This window comes from Dama dama, chromosome 9, assembly GCF_033118175.1.
Source record: "Dama dama isolate Ldn47 chromosome 9, ASM3311817v1, whole genome shotgun sequence".
NCBI classification, from domain to species: Eukaryota; Metazoa; Chordata; class Mammalia; order Artiodactyla; family Cervidae; genus Dama; species Dama dama.
Window position 1 is genome coordinate 102,007,977 of NC_083689.1, and position 12,820 is coordinate 102,020,796.

Consider the following 12,820-nt stretch of genomic DNA (forward strand, 5'->3'; position numbering starts at 1 on the left):
AGCTATCCTATGAAAACAATGTTCCAGCAGTAATGGTGTAAAAGATAGACCCCCGGGAACAAGCCAGAGGCAAGGAATCCCGCTGAGAGGTTATGGCCAAATTCTGAGTGTGACAGTAGGGGAAAGGAGGGAAGTAATAAAGGAAAGAAATGGAAGCAAGAAGTATTTCAGAGTAGAATCAATAGGGCTTGTCAGTAATCGGCTGTGAGAACTGAAAGAGGAAGAAATAAAAAAAAACATTTTCAAGACTTGGAATTTAGGAGGATGGTGACACTGTTAACGAAGCTGGGTACCACAGAAGGGAACCGGGTTTGCATATGTGTGTCTGCGTTGTGCGTGTTAGTGGAGTGGGATGGGGGTACGGACAAAGAAAGAATGATGTCACAGCAGAGAAGAAATGAATGATGATGGGAAGTTTAATGATGCATTTAAAAAAGACAACCTTCTACAAGATGTAAATGTTAAGATACAATTCATAGTATATTTAGACTTTTTCAAATGTTATTTATGTCTTCTCATCACTAGCTCTGAACTGGGTCATATAAAATGAAAGTTTTAAAGTTTTAAGCATATCAATTAAATCTACTTGCATTTCCCTGACCATACCTTTTAAATGATCCATCTAGACTTGCTGCTTTTCTGCATTAAATAAGCCTAAGCTTTTAAAGGGGCTTCCCTTGTAGCTCAGTCGGTAAAGAGTCTGCCTGCAGTGCAGGAGACCCGAGTTCAAGCCCTGGGTTGAGAAGATCCTCTGGAGAAGGAAATGGCAACCCACTCCAGTATCCTTGCCTGGAAAATCTCTTGGACAGAGGAGCCTGGTGCGCTGCAATCCACAGGGTCACAAAGAGTCTGGCACGACTGAGCGACAAGAGCTAAGCTTTTAAAATTCAATTCTATAATCCACAGAAAGTTTAATTCATTTCCTTTTATTTCCAAAAAAACAGATCCTTCGCTTGTCCAGCATCTACCTTCTTTTCTCTAAAGACAGCGGAGAAGTAAATATTTAGTGAATATGCCCTTATCCTCTGACATGGGCTCTCTAGTCTGCTTTTAAAACACCCTGCAATTTCTTTCGTCTTAAGACTAGCCAGGAGGAGAGAAATAAGTTGGACATGATTGCTTGAAATCAAACATTTTTGAAAAATGTCAAGCACTGGTTTTTGAGTGAGATTCTAGCTGGACAGGAAAGGGCAGCTAATGGCCTGACCACAGCATTCTTGAGGGATGGTTTCAGTGAGCACAGTGCCCTAGCAAATCTTTTTTCTTTGGCCTCTGTGTTCTCAAATCAGGAATATTCCCTGACGAGTTCATCCCAGATTTAACATGATAAACAGCATGCACTGAGAAGAGAATGCATCGGGGAGCCTGAAGTGACTCTAGGTTAACTATCAAAGCTAGAAATGCTCATTAAAGCTGTATCTTCCTTCCCCTAATTCAAGATGTCGGGGTATTAACTGCAGACTCTCAGTGAGTGGGAATACAGCTGCAAAGACAAATCAACCAAAAAAAAAAAAGGAAAAAGAGAGCTGGGAATAAGGGAGAATATGGGATAAATGGTCAAATAAAGATGCTCTTAAAGATATTCACACTTATAAAAAGAAATTATTCCACATGTTGCAGATCTTGCCTTCTCAAACAACTCTTCCTTTTTCATTTCATGAAGTTCTATGTTTTTTTTCCCCACTTCTAATATGACTTTGAGTTAAGTCCTAATGAAGTTTACCAATATCCATAAAAGTCTAAGGAACACTCAAAGGGATGTCTACCACCCCCAACCCCTTTTCCTTTGAGATGGTATCAAGTCTAAACGGGATGGCGCCTAGAACTTGAGCCATCATCTCCTCTCTACTGTTAAGGGTGCTAGTCAAAGACACAGTCAGATGGCAGGGCAGACACTGGGGGAGCTAGGATTCTTGCAGATTTCATTTAATTGTTGAATTAACCGATGTAGATGCCACTGTGAAAATTTTTATACTTAATGCTTCAGCATAAACATTGCGATATTATGTAAGTGTATTATGTAAGTGTAACTTGGGCTGAGCTCCAAGCATTCTCATCACAGATTCCTCATCCAGGACCGGTCAATGGACACAGGCACACAGGAGCAGTTCCTGGCACTCGTATCTGGAAATCTAAATTCCAGAAGGGCTCTTACAAGAACTTCTGTTAGCTCTGTCTTCCTCAGTAACCTACACTAGGCTAATTAACATACTGAATGTCAGAAAAGGGCTTTTAGTGATAAAAATAGCAGCCTGTTGACAAGCATGATGCATGTTAAAATTGGGCTCTCACTGGTGAAATTAAAAGTATTTAAAGTTATATGGACGCGCTAAAATTATTTTAGAGATCCTTCCTTTCATGAAGAGAGAATAAGAATCTAGTAAGATTAGAAGCCTCTACTCCTTGGGACTTTGCCCCCGGCTAAATTTCTAAGCAAGCTAGTCTCTGGGCTTCCCAGGTAGCTCAGTGGTAAAGAATCCGCCTGCCAAGCAGGAGACCCAGGTTCGATCCCTGGGTCAGGAAGATCCCCTGGAGAAGGAAATGGCAACCCACTCCAGTATTCTTGCCTGGAGAATTCCATGGACAGAGGAGCCTGGTGGGCCACAGTTCATGGAGTTGCAAGAGTCAGACCTGATTTAGTGACTAAACAACAACATGCAACCAGCTGTAAGGATGGCAGAATCTTATCTCAGGAATTAGATATTGCCTTCCGGCGATTCTCTCAGACAAGACGGTGGGCTGAGGTGTTAAAGGGGTGGGAGGGGGACTTATCCAAGCGTGAACAACAGATTATGTGAACCCCTTTCTTTCAGTTGCTCACTAATAAATGTTTAACCCTGTAAATATCTGTAGGAGTGTCGGTGTATTTAGGTTAATTTTCAGCACCACTCATCCTTGGGGATACTTGTTTTCATTTATAATATATCTTATTTATTGTATAAACCAGCTGACTCAGGATTTCCTACCTCTTGCTGCTGATAGCATCCTAGCCTGTGTACCTTATCAGCAGCACCAGTTGATTCCAGTTATCTCTGGGACTTAGGTGGTAATTTGAGGGGCATGTGTTATAGAAGAGGCTTTTTAACTCAAAAAAAATGTATTATAGGAGAAAAAGTGATACATCTGATAATCAAGAGATAAAGTTCGAGACCCTATCACATGATAGTCTTGGATATGGCATCCAACTTCTTAGAGCCGAAGAGGAAGCTGAAATAGACACCCAAAGTAGAAAATGAGAAAGGATAAGAGAGGCAGCCTGGGTTTAAACCTAGCTTTATCACTTACTAGCTCTGTGAGCCTTCTTATGCCTCAATTTCCTTATCTATACAATGGGATAGCACTTATTTATAGAGTAGTTACGAGACTTAAATAAGACATGTTCAACCCTTAGTAAAATAGTCACCTCATTCTTCTTTTTCCTAAAATTTTGCAGTTTTACTTTCAATGTTGTACGATTCAAAGAAAACATTAGTGAAGAAAGATAAAACTCGTCTGTTCTAAATACAGTATCAATTGCTTGTGTTAGGCAAGGCCATTCACTCCTTTATACAGTCAAACTTTTATTGAGTGCCAACTGTAAACAGGCACTGGGCTAAACCCAGTGGATATCTCTGAGGAGTTCTCAGTTCTATAGACAAACCGGGAATGTTTATCATTTCCCAAAAGTGAAATTTCTGCTCCCCAGGTATCCTCAACTTTCCCAATAGTTCTCTCTCAAAACTGGACTTTGGTACAAATGTGTGTCCAACTTTGGATCCCTCACTCGATGTGGAAATGAACATTCATCAGTTTGCCAGTGGTGAAGGAATGATAAATGTGACTAGTGAAAAGCCTGCAGAGACTCAAGGGAACAGGGAATCATTGCAATCACAAAGGATTTGGGTGCTATTGCCCCCAGTCACAGTTACTTCAATTCAGTTCAGTTCAGTTGCTCAGTCCTGTCTGACTTTTTGCGACCCCATGGACTGCAGCACGCCAAGCCTCCCTGTCCATCACCAACTCCTGGAGTTTACTCAAACCCATGTCCATTGAGTCAGTGATGCCATCCAACCATCTCATCCTCTTCTCCTCCTGTCCTCAATCTTTCCCAGCATCAGGGTCTTTTCTAATAAGTCAGTTCTTTGCATCATTTTTGGCCAAAGTATTAGAGCATCAGTCCTTCCAATAAATATTCAGGACTGATTTCCTTTAGGATGGACTGGTTGAATCTCCTTGCAGTCCAAGGGACTCTCAAGGGTCTCCTCCAACATAGTTACTTGTAATCTGACAAAGCCAAGTAGCGAGACCTCCTACACGGATGAAATGAAGTAACAAACAAGGATCTAGGACAAACTACTTCTTTAAAATTAGTGACTCTTGCTTCCTCTCTTCTTCAGAGGGCTCAGTTAAAATTTGCTTCTTGGCCAAGAAAGGCAATATTTCCCCCTCTAATCATGAAAACACTGCTTATACTTCTAATCAGATGCATCTACTATGAGTGAGAGCCCCATGAGTTTTGGCAACCTGAGTAAAGGCCACATGTGTTTGGAGCCCACGGTATGGCACACACTTGAAACACCATCTGTAGGCAGCTTCTTCCGCTCCAACTTGTCAGGACGAGTGGCAGGAGAGATTCATGAGCTGAGATGCTTCGTTAGGTGGCAGGGACACCGCCAGTATGAGTGAACATCTGTATCAGCTGAACTTGGTAAACGTTTAACAGTCCACTGAGTCTAGACACATATCCAAGTAAGAATACCAGAGTCCTGAAAGCAAAACCTGTGCCTCTAAAACTCCTAGCTGATGTCTCCCTGTCTTGGCACTCACTAAAAGCACTAGGGTCACTTGTGTGTAAATTTCAAATCTGTGAGCGCATCTTGAAGGTGATCCTTAGATCTTTCCATTGTCGGTGTCTGAAGGGGAAGGTGAGAAGGTGAGAATCCGTGAGCCTTATCTTCACCCTCATCATTTGCCATCTTTTTCCATGGTGAGAAAACAATGAATTTTCTCGGCACGGACAGCATTTAGAAATCTTCCCCTGAAACAATCTCAAAAGAAAAAGTGTATATGGTAGGAGGCTTTTTGACCAAAAATTTAAACTTTTTAATCTCAAAATCCTCTACTTCTGCACAAATTGAAACAGGCTGATCTCTCAGTGTGATTCCTGAGTTTAGGTTTGTTAAGAAAGCTGGCTGAAGAATTAAAAAAAAAAAATTGTTCATGTATCCAGGATAAATTGGACACGTAGAATGGTAGCCAGCCAATGAATCTATGTGGACTTATCCGTGAGGCATACTGAGACATCAGTTAATGATGGTTTCTGGGGAAAGGGAGTCAGGAAGGGCCAGAGTCCATGGTTCAAAGAGTAACCGGTGCTCTAAACCATGGTTGCCAAAGTATCAGAGTGAACTCTGGGTCCAGCCAGACCAGAACTAACTCCTAACAGACTCCTGATATAAAAGACAGGAGTTTCCCAGCTGTGAGTGGCAATTCTGGTTGAAAGATCTGAACTAGTTACCATAGATAGACACAGGAAGAAAGGAGCATTCAGAGATAACCAAGACACCCAGTCTCCAAATAACTGAGTGAGCTGGTGTTACAGCTCTCTTCCCGGTAACTATTTGTAATGCAGACAGAGCACCTAATGAGTTAAGTATGTCACAGTGGAGATTGAGAAGAAATCTGCAATATGGTGATCAGGTGATTAGGAGCTCATCTCAGGGACCCCCGTGTACAGAAGCAAGATAAATTTCAAACCCCCACTTGTGGGAGGCAGAAGCTTCTTATTGTAGGTATTGGCAAGTTTGGGCAGGATTGGCCCAGGGACTAGGTGTTTTGAACCTGTCTGCACCCCTCAATGAGTGCTGGTAAGCAAGATCTGGAGAGGGAACAACCACCATTTGGCAGGGCTTTTTTCCTGGACTTCTCCACACTCCAAACCCGCAAGCACACTGCCCTTGGCCTAAGTCTGTCTTTGTCTCCGCCTTCTTGGTACTCGGCCACCACCCTACCGGTTCAAATGTATTACATTTTTCACTTTGAGCTTCCTGACTGCATCTATCCCCACCTGAGGGAACTGTCCTTAAAGTTATCCGTCATTCTAATTCCAGATCTCAGCCCATAATTATACTGACCCCACTCTCAGCAAGCATCTAATTACCAGTGTAATCAGTGAACTCACACAATTATCAGTAAATAAGAATAGTTAGGGTGAGGCCTTGCTGTAAGATGGCACAATCAACATTTTGTTCTCAAGTAATTAGAGAAGAATAAAAAAATCTAGAGATAATACAGTGGATTGAATAATATCTCCATGAGTCATTGGCCTGCCTCTAAAAATAACTTGCAAAAAATAAGTTCTGAGCTCTATAAATGTTTATCTATTTAGCAAATACTTGAAAAAACATCAGAAACTTTGAGGATGAGGTCAACTCTTTGTGTATCTCTTTCCAGTTCCACGTGATCTGTTGATGATTCAACGTGCTAAACAGGGTGAGTTACTAAAAAAAAAATAATAATATATTGGTTTTAGCTTGCGGTTTGTTCACACCCACTCCTGAAAAGGAGAACGTGGCGTTCCTAAAAGAATCTCTCAACATGAGAGATTATGTCGATTAACTCCTAAGAAAAGGAGGTTGAGAAGAAGCTACAAAGAGAAACATATGGGTAGGAGGTTTTGGGGGGTTTAGGGAAGACACAGAAATTGCACTCAGAGTATCTGGCACAGCCCCGAAGCATGAGTTGGTACCCCGCTTAATCCCCTAGGAGAGCTGCACACCACCCTGAAACTGACAACCTGATCACAGATGCATCACATGGGCAAGCAGGACAGATGAAGAGTCACAGTGGTGGGGTCCCTGAGTCCAATAGGGAGCAAAGCTGAGAACACCCCCTCTTCTCTGCTGGACTGCTTCACACTGTCTCGCTTCAGCATTGTCTTGAAGGAAAAGGAGTCACATTCATGACCAAGACTGAATTTCTAGCCATCTCTGAAGAAAACAAAGGGTTGTAAAAGACGTTCCAACCAAGTTTTGAGGATGGTAAAATTTATACGCACTGCCCATGTTATAGACTAAAAGGATCTTCCAACTTTGTGTGCATAAGGACACAAATGAACTATCCTGAAAGACTGGTCAAAGACCTGGAGGAAAAGAGTTAAGAAACGTAGGGGGTGGAATATTACTCAGCCATTAAAAAGAATGCATTTGAGTCAGTTCTAATGAGGTGGATGAAACTGGAGCCTATCATACAGAGTGAAGTAAGTCAGAAAGGAAAACACCAATACAGTATACTAACACATATATATGGAATTTAGAAAGATGGTAATGATGACCCTATATGCGAGACAGCAAAAGAGACACAGATGTAAAGAACAGTCTTTTGGACTCTGTGGGAGAAGGCAAGGAGGGATGATTTGAGAGGGTAGCACTGAAACGTGTATATTATCATATGTGAAGCGGATCACCAGTCCAGGTTGGATGCATGAGACAGAGTGCTCAGGGCTGGTGCACTGGGAAGACCCAGAGGGATGGGATGGGGAGGGAGGTGGGAGGGGGGATCAGGATGGGGAACACATGTACATCCATGGCTGACTCATGTCAATGTATGGCAAAAACCACTGCAATATTGTAAAGTAATTAGCCTCCAATTAAAATAAATAATTTTTTTTTTTAAAGAAATGCAGGGGAATGCCTTTTTACGGTGCCCTGGCAGCTTTGCAAAGATCCACAGGAGGCTTCAGAGTCCTGGAAAGAGGACTTGAGATTCACCCAGAAGGGTATGAATCGGGGGCTGATGATGTGTTACTTCAGGCATCTTCTACCCCACTTTCTGTCTCCTCCAGAAGGTTGTCAGGATACAGGGTCTCGTTGCTCCTGATAAAGTATGCGAGTTTCGGCTTCGGCTTCTTCAGGTTACGACATAGCCCATCTGCTTACCTAGCTGCAGTCCAGATGGGCTGCCCAGTGAAGAGGTACCCGTGACCTCCTGCTCGCTCTGTAGGAACAGGCCGGGCAACTGGCATCTGCACCACTCTTCCTTCCCCTCTCCGTGGAAGCAATAAATTCTCTAAAGCTAAAAGTGGCTTGCTGTCTAAGCAGTGTCAGATCGGTCAGGTCTCGGCCCTGGCCTTGTTGTGTCATCTGTGGTTGACCAGAACGGGGAAGAAAAACTGGAAAGCAGGACCAAAGTTTAGAAAAGGAGCATGGAAAGCTATGCGAGAAATTCACCCTATGGGAAAGTTCTTAGCGCAGTAGGAAAAACGCAGTAAAGGAAATGGCTCTTGTTTTTAACTCCCACTGCGTCTACCCTCCTGAAATGTGTAAGCCATCCCTGGCGAAGTGGAAACAGTAGCGTAGTCTCTCAAGTGGGCTGAAGTGGGGAATCACACCTGGATTCAGGAAGCGCCAGCAGTAACCAGGACTAGAGGTCCTGACGTCCGCCTGCAAGCATCCTGGGTGTTCTCCCTGTGGCTTAACTTTTTCAATATTGCTTTTTCTGTTTTAATGTTCAATGCAGTAAGATAGAAACACACTTTGTTAAAAGCAGATGCTTTTTGTTTACTTGTTCCTATATTCCAACGGACAAAATGAAGGTTCAGATGACGACAGGAAAAGGCTTTAAAAGCCTGGGAAGAATACAAGTTCCTAAAACTGTACTTCTCACTTGCCCACATAAAAAGAGTCAGACCTCAAGAAGATGCCTTGGATTTGTTTTTAATATTCTCTATGCAGAAAATGCAAAACCATAGAGGAGGCGTAATCACAGTGAGAGGGCACTGCTATAATTGACATACTATTAATATTTGCTAAACTCATAAAACATGCCAGACTTTGTGTTATGTGCTTTACTAAAAAACAAAATCAAAAACAAAACAACAAAAAAACACAAGCAAAAATCTTATTTAATCCTTATGACAGTTTTGTGGGATAGTTGCTAGTAGACCCTCTTACCACATTCTTTCGCATCTATTCAGTTTAGCTGGTGGCAGAGATTTAAAGAAGAACGTGGGAAAATTAGACAGAGAAAAACCCCAGAATACACACACACACACACACACACACATTCAATATACATAAATATACATATATTTTGGCATTTGACTTATCTCAAGGAATAAGATATAAGAGAAGTATACATACTTTCCTAGAGGAAGTGTAAATGCATACTTTTCCATATGAAGTGGTATTCTCTCCTCTGGGGTATATTCCCATATGCTTTTACATACTGAGTGACTAATAGTGAACTTCCTTTGCACTTTCATTATTCCTTTAGAAAGACTAAGTTGTTGCCACCACTCCGTACAGATTTGTGGCCAGGCTGCTCTCACCTACACTGAGAAACAAACTAACAGTAACTCTTAATCCAGAAGTCAGCACCGCTTCTGTATAGACCAGCCCATTCCCCAGCCCGCCAGCAACAGTGGCTGATAGATGCTACTATGAAGTGAGCGGAAGCAAAAAGCAAACGAAGCCAAACAAGCAAAGCCTGTGGACATGGATTTTCCAACCTGCCTTTGGCCCCCTAACCTCCTTTAAATGCTCTGACATAACAACTGAATGATAAAATATCACATTTGCTATCAAGTTGTTACAAATTTTCTTTGGTTTTAAATCAAATGTCTCAGACAGAAAAGCACAGAATATTCAATCATTCATTCATGCACTAGCAAATATTTCTTGAGCCCTTATTATATTCCAGGCTCAGCCAATTAAAAAAGAAAGAAAGAAAGAAGAAACAAAACACTAGGAACTATTGCTGAGTTTGGATTGTTGACAATAGGGGCAAGGCCACCTTAAGAACCCTAAGAAATGAGAAGATATCCCCAGAAAGCTTAAGTCTCTGCTTTCAAATCCATTGAATGCATAAGAAAACTACCATGGCTCTAGAAGGAAAACTTTATGTGCTATGTTCTTAGTGGAAATTCTTCCACCTTCTATTTGTCACTGGGTATAGGAAAGGCAATATAACTTCATCGATGAATCAGCTGGTTAGAGCACTTAAATATTCTTAGTTTGGCCAAAGGACATCGGACGAATACATTGCTGCTATTCCAAATAATTGCCAAATGTGGTAATATTCCAGATTTCCCAAGTGAAGAGAATGCACAGTTCTTCAGTATACTGATAATAAAAGTGCCAAAACAAAAGTGTTGGTTTATTAGTCATTTTTTAATGTGCAAGTCATTGTACAGAGCTTTGCTTTCAATCCTAACTCATATAAAGAAGGAATGGTATCTTCCGACCCTATACAATAAAGGTAAAACACATTTTCACTCAGGGACTCTATTTCGTTATCTATGTCTTTACTGAGCTGCCTGGGCAGCCTTGTGAAAATGAGTAAGACCAGAGCTACCTTACATATATGACTCCAGAAACACAGGCCCATGAAGAGGTCACTTACACATGTGGAAACAGAGACATTCAAAACGCAAGTTATCATCAGAGCAACCAATCAGAGCAATAGTCATTAAGTGAAGGTGACTTGGCCCTCAGGGGCTAATGGGTTTGAAACCACACACACTTTGGTGCACTCACACGTGTACCTAGAATTATTGCCATTTTTCAACATATAGCTTAAAACACAAATTACTACTCTCTACTCTGATACTCAAGTTTTTAAGTTATATATATTTCTATTGCCTAACTTCAGCACTTAAGAACTGAGAAGTAATAGGGAGATTTGGCTTCTTTTTCTTTTTTCTTAGTTAGAAGTAGGAGGGAAAAAACATAGTTCTATTTTATTTTTAATCTTGAAAATAAAGTTCAGTTCAGTTGCTCAGTTGTGTCTGATTCTTTGTGACCCCATGGACCGCAGCACGCCAGGCCTCCCTCTCCATCACCAACTCCCAGAATTTTCACAAACTCATGTCCATCAAGTCGGTGATGCCATCCAGCCATCTCATCCTCTGATCCCTCCGAACATCAGGGTCTTTTCCAATGAGTCAGCTTTTCGCATCAGGTGGCCAAAGTATTGGCATTTCAGCTTCAGCATTAGTCCTTCCAATGAACACCCAGGACTGATGTCCTTTAGGATGGACTGGTTGGATCTCCTTGCAGTCCAAGGGACTCTCAAGAGTCTTCTCCAACACCACAGTTCAAAAGCATCAATTCTTCGGTGCTCAGCTTTCATTATAGTCCAACTCTCACATCCATATTCTTTAACAACATTAAAATAATTAAGGCTGCTTGAAAAGCAAATAAAAAGGAGAGCTCTACTTTCCTTGGATATCTGGGTCCTTATGTTGGATAAATTATATTCTTCATGTTAAGTCTCAGAAACGAAACTATCATTTGAACTTCAGAACAAGGGTCTAACTTGTTTCTGAACTGCAGTCCAGCATAAAATATGACAGTGCCAGGCGTCATATTTGATATTGGTCTGAGTCACATTATTTAATGGAACTTTAGAGATTAAGGAAGATAGGAATTGATTCATGTACACCAGAAACTAGAGATGTAGCCACTTGTTACAGAAATGTGATTGCTTTAATCTTTCTTCCAAATGCCACTGTACACAAATTGCATACATATTTAACACAGAGTTAAACCAATAGTTGGGCAATATTAACAAATATTTGCTGAAAGGATTATTATTTCTGCTAAATCTGTTAAATGATCCAGCCAACTAAACGAGTAATTTTTCAGAATATTTATACGTGTCAAGCCTCGTATACAATGCATACAGTAGACTACATTAATTCTCCAAAGTGTCTCCATAGGTCAATGGAATAATAAACCCTAGTCGTTCATTATAAAGATAGAATGCTGGCGCAATTTTCTTGTGACTCTAAACCATATGACTTTCACCCTGAAAATACTGAATAATTTATACTTCAAAGATAAATTATCAACACATAGATTATGCTTCCTAGTGTTGTGAAATAACAATGAGGCAGTGGTCACAAAGCTGAATTTCTCAGCTTATGTTATGTTATGGATATCAAAATAAACCCCGAGACTTAAAGAAAACTTCAGAAGGCTTTCGAGCCTCTTATTCTGTGCCTCTTTCTTCTGTTCCAGTTTATTTGATTTTCATAAGATCCTGTGTGTGAGATATCCTGAGAGCCTTTTCTGTAGTTGTCTTTAGTTTTCTTGATCTAGTGGCATGAAAATGAGATGAATATAAAGGATACAGTGAGAGGGAGAAAAATACCATTCATTTGAGATAATATAAAATTTCTTGCTCTAACAAATTATAGGATTAATGATTTTTTGACAATAATTCCAGGACCAAAGAAATTCTTTCAGGGCTGATTAAAAAAAAATTTCTGGTTGTTTCACTTGTCTTCAAGGTTCTAATTATAGTGGACAAAAATTTTACTCTTCAAAAACAGAGAATTAACACTTTAAATTGCCTCTAATACATCCCCTACAAATACAAACACTAGCATGAAGCAGAATCATAGAGCCCAATCCTAGCATATCTTACTATGATAGAAATCAAATAGATTTCTAAACCACTACATGCAATTTTAAGTATATTCTTTTGACATGCATTGTTAAACCAGCTTATAAACACTCCTTCCAAACATTTATTGAACATCTACTATGTACCAGACATACTGGTAGCGTCAGCAACGCATGGCTTACCTCTACTTTAGCACTTTTCACGTATTACAAGAATGATTCATTCTCTTATCTGCCTTTTCAAGTAGACTTACATTTCTTAGGGCTTAAAAGCAAAATCACTGTCAGCACAGTCCTTGCCGGGAACAACTTCCCAGAGGAGGAGATATTTGAACAAAATTTTGAAACTCACTAATGGTAATTATACTGTTAATAATAATTACAGTATTAAGAAAGAGGATGGAAAGGCGAAGGGGAAATCTAAAGGGATTCCT